We start from the raw sequence: 5,119 nt of genomic DNA, 5'->3' as shown, positions 1-5,119 counted from the left end.
GGCCATGCTGGCCCCTCTGCATGTGTTGTTGGAGGAGTTGTCTGAGATGATGCAGGCAGAGCGCCCAGCGCATACCAGACATTGATTACCATCTCCGTGGACAGTCCTCTGGACTCTAGGACGAGAAGGCGCCAGGATCGCTGGGTGGACTTGTAACAACACAGGTGGCTGGACTCCATCCCTGGAGTTTCTGACTTGGCAGGTCTGAGATGGGGCCTGCTGCTGCTGCTAAGTCACTTCAGTCGTGTCCAACTCTGTGCGACCCCATAGATGGCAGCCCACCAGGCTCCCCCATCCCTGGGATTCTCCAGGCAAGAACACTGTAGTGGGTTGCCATTTCCTTCTCCAATGCATGAAAGTGAAAAGTGAAAGTGAAGTCGCTCAGTCGTGTCCGACTCTTCACGACCCCATGGACTGCAGCCTACCAGGCTCCTCTGTCCATGGGATTCTCCAGGCAAGAGTACCGGAGTGGGGTGCCATTGCCTTCTCCAGGGATGGGGCCTAGGAACCTGCATTTCCCACAGGAGGTGCTGCTGCTGCTGATCTGAGAAGCCCACTTTGAGAAGCCCTGGGGAGGATCTTTTTGTTTGTACCGGCATCAGCGGCCTGGCACTGGGCAATGCTGGGCCCTGGCCTGGGGCTTCCGAGGTGACTCAGTGGGCAAAGAATCCACCTGCGATGCTGGAGACACAGGCGATATGGGTTTGATCGGTCGGAAAGATCCCCTAGACGAGGGCATGGCAACCCACCCCAGTATTCTTGCCTGGAGAGCTCCCATGGACAGAGGAGCCTGGCGGGCTACAGTCCATAGGGTTACAAAGTGTCAGACTTGACTGAAGCGACTGAGCGCACATGCACGAACTCTGGTCTCAAAAGCCTGCCCTCAGCTCACGCTGACCTTGGCCACCCCAGAAATAGAGACGAGGATGGGGCCCATTCTGGGGCACCTGTTTGCTCTGTCCGAGGAGGGTAGTGGGCAGCACAGGGGACTGGCAGCTTCCACCCTTACCCTGTCCTGACTGCTGCCTGGTGTGGACACTTGCCCATCAGATGGGGACCCAGAAGGCTGAATCCTCTTCTGCTGTAACCTTGAGGCCTTGTAGCCTTGTGACCCTCTTCTGCCTAGAGCGCTCCTGGCCCTGGGAGATGAGCCGCTGCTGGAGACAGTGCTGGGGAGGCCCTTGCCTCGGGGAGTTCTGGGTCGGGAGGTGGAAATTTGGCTCTATGTTCTGGCTCTACCTCCCAATGTGCAGATGGTTGTGGGCCAGCCCCCAAGCTCTTCTCAAGACCCCCGGGGCTTTTGGCTCTCTGCGCTGCCTGGCCTATCCCTGCCCCAAGTCAGCCTGGTGACAGGGTAGGGATTTAGTCCGCTGTTTCCCCTCTTGGCCCCACTGACCAAGGGCTTCTGGAGGGCAGGCCCAGGTTTGATTCAAGCCCAGGGCCTGGAAGGTGCTAGACACTCAGGCAGTGTTGGATGACTGAATAATAAATGAATGAATGAGTGAATAAATGAAGTGAGGCTTCTCCAGAAATCTCAGCTCAAAGTGCCTTTTTAACTCTAAGTGGCTTGGTTTTGACACCCCGTTAAGGTGTCCAAGAAAGAGAAACCACGCTGCTCCCGTGAAATGATGGAGTCCCACCCCTCACCTGACCTGCAGGTCAGCCCAGGAGGCAGGTGAGCTGGAGGTCACTGTCCCCACCCTACAGACTGTCCCAGGACGGAGGCGGGGCTGGCGTGTGACTGACTCAGGCCTGCGGGGTTCCTGCCCCTGCCTGTACTCGGCTCCTCCAGCTCCGACAAAAGCCTGGCCTGAGTTGGTCGATCCCAGTGATGCTGAAATCTGAATGACAACAAAGGAGGAAGTGACCATCTTTGCTCTAGGACCGGTTTTGAAGCATGAAAGGCGTTTTATCTTGAGGGCCTGAGTAGCAAGGGTGAGCCTGGCAGACGGGACGGCCGGTCCAGAGGCCTGGAGGCAGGGCTCTGGGGAAGGAATGAGCTCAGTCTTGACATGTTTTACACCTGGGGGCATCTCCTGTGGGGGAGGTCCACGGAGGTCAGCAGAGTCACTGGGCTGGAGACCGGGACGTGGGGATGCTGTTGCCCTGGGAACAGTGTGGAGCAGTTCTCCCTGCGAAGATGAGAAGTTGGCCTGAGCTCCAAGGCGCTGCAACATTCCAGGCCGGGCCGGGCTGGGGGAGCTGACAGCCCTCCCGTGATGCAGAAACAGGCCAGAGGAGAGGTCTGCGGGAAGGAGGCTTCGGGCAGCATCGGACCCTGTGGGGGTTTGGAGGGGATTCCAGAAGCATGGGACCCAGGGATGAGAGGCTGGTAGGAGGAAACAGGGACAGGAAGTGTAGACCGCTCTCCTGAAAAGTGTGGATAGCAAAGGGGAGTAGGGATGACCTGGAGCCAGAAGGTGATGAGCAAGATTTGTTTCTTGTTTATTTTGTTTTCAGGTTGATTATTGGGTTCTAAGTGTCAGAAACCTAATTCACATTCCCTTAGACACAAGGGGATTCATGGGCTGGTGGAATAGGTTATTGTGCTGTTGTTTAGTTGATAAGTTGTGTCCCACTCTTTGTGACCCTATGGACTATAGCCCACCAGGCTCCTCTGTCCGTGGGATTTCCCAGGCAAGAGTACTGGAGTGGGTTGCCATTTCCGTCTTCAGGCGATCTTCTCCTCTCGACCAAGGGATTGAGCCCGAGTTCCCTGCTTGGCAGGCGGATTCTTTAAGCAGCCCCAGGAAAACGGATGGAGTAGGTAGAAAATTCCAAATTGTAGGGAAGGAAAGATATCTTGCTGCCCTCTTAGGCTCTGTGGCTAGCTTGAGAATTAAACTGATCAAAGGCCGATTAATAGAAGAGAAGCACTCACGTTTTGTTTAATATTTTCACATGTACGCAGGAGTCTTCAAAAGGAAAATGATGACCCCAGGGAGGTCTCAGGTCCCAAAGCTTATATATCTTTTTACATGAACAATGGCACTTTGTGGAGATGTGACGGGATGAAGGGGCTGGGGCCAGGGCAGTAAGTTGTGGGTCAGTGACTAGGAAATACGTGGGGGAAACTAATAGAAAACCAAGGTTATTTTAGCAGCTTGCTTGTACTGATCCCTTTCAGCATCACCCCCCTCTCTCCCCTCCACCCAGTCTCTGGTGACTAGATGCTCTCTTCCTGGTGCAGAAGGGCATGTTTCTCTTGGGAAATGTGTGACCTGCCTTTAGGTGGGAAGAGGAGAGCCCTTCCTGCATCTTCTGTTTCTCAAATATCTTCAGCTCAGAGTAATCAATATTCCAAAGCGGTATATTTGGGGGTAGCATGTTCTGAACCCCTTCAAAACCAAATCTTGGGGAGGACAAAAGTGCCCCGGGCCTGGGGCTCACATGCCACCCCATGCCACCCCCTGCCCATCAGGAGCAGAGGGTTCTCCCCCCGCCCCCCTGACTTTTCTCTCATGCCCCACCCCGCACTCCCAGTCCTGGAGATCAAGTCCTTCCCTGTGGTCAGAAATGGCTCTGCCAAAGGCTTCCATTTCCACTTGGGACATTTCTTGCCCCAGGGAAACATTGCATTCTCTTCCTTGGCTCCAGTTTGCAAAATCCCCGATGCAGGTCCTGACTGGTCCTCCCAGCCAGTTGCCTGTGGTTTGGACACACAATGGCTGGTCAGAGTGTCCCCTCCCTCTGGGAAGACTTTCCCCCATCAGCGACCATCTAGTGTGGCAGGAAATGGAAAAAATGTGAGGGTCTCAGGCAGGGACTCTCAGATGGGGCTGGGGCCAGAATGACCTCAGTTCCGGGCTGCTGACCGACCTCTCAGAGGACAGACACTTCATTTTTGGTTATGTCGCTGCCTCCAGGGAACTCCAGCCCTGCCCCCTGACCTGCTGCCTCTCACTTCTCCTACTGGGGCTCCCCGGGGATTGGAGAGAGCATCTGGGGGCCCTTGACTGATACAGAGGCCCAGAGGCTGGGGTAGGAAGCCCCTGGTGGGGTGGAGGGCAGACAGCTGGGGGCAGACATCTGCAGCCAGGCTCAGGCCTGGCCCCGGGAAACAGCCTGGCCGGAGACCCACCTGGCCCCTCCACTCTTGGGGCCGCTCTTCATTTTGTCATTTGGTCTTTGTTTGCTTCCCCAGAAAGGTCTCTGGTCGGGGAAGATCCCATGTACCTCCTCGGAGCAACTAAGCCCTTGTGCGGCAACTACTGAAGCCCTGGGTCCTAGAGCCTGCGTTCCACAACAGGAGAAGCCCCTGCAACGAGAAGCCCACTCGCTGCAACTAGAGAAAAAGCCCGCGCAGCAATGCAGACCCAGCACAGCCAAAAATAAATAAATATTTTTTAAAAAACAAAAAACCACCACCAAAAAAAGCCCTTAAAACTGGGCTGTTCAAGGGCACTGAAGTCCCAGTGATGATCCAAGAACCCGGCTCCTGGCAGAAGCAGGTACACGTCCTCTTTGGAGGGATACATCCCCAGTGTGAGCTCTCTGGATTTCCAGATTAAGTTCAACAACATGTGAATTTACACCACACACACACATATACTCTGAGAACTGAAATGTTCAGTCACTCAGTTGTGTCCGACTCTTTGCAACCCCATGGGCTGCGGCATGCCAGGCTTCCCTGTCCTTCACTATCTCCCAGAGTTTGCTCAAATTCATGTCCATTGAGTCAGTGATGCCATCCAATCATCTCATCCTCTGTTGCCCTCTTCTTCATTTGCCTTCAATCTTTCCTAGGATCCTGGTCTTCTCCAAGTCAGCTCTTTGCATCAGGTGGTCAAAGTGTTGGAGTTTCAGCTTCAGCAACAGTCCTTCCAATGAATATTCAGGGTTGATTTCTTTTAGGATTGACTGGTTTAATCTCTTTGCAGTCTAAGAGACTTTCAAGTCTTCTCCAACACCACAGTTCAAAAGCATCAATTCTTAGGCACTCAACCTTCTTTATGGTCCAACTCTTGCATCCATACAGGACTACTGGAAAAACCATAGCTTTGCATAGACAGACCTTTGTTGGCAAAGTAATATCTCTGCTTTTTAATATGCTGTCTAGGTTGGTCATAGCTTTTCTTCCAAGGAGTGAGCGTCTTTTAATTTCATGGCTGCAGTCACC

The sequence above is a fragment of the Dama dama genome, chromosome 22, assembly GCF_033118175.1.
Source record: "Dama dama isolate Ldn47 chromosome 22, ASM3311817v1, whole genome shotgun sequence".
Lineage (NCBI taxonomy): Eukaryota > Metazoa > Chordata > Mammalia > Artiodactyla > Cervidae > Dama > Dama dama.
Note: the sequence above shows the minus strand (reverse complement) of the source record.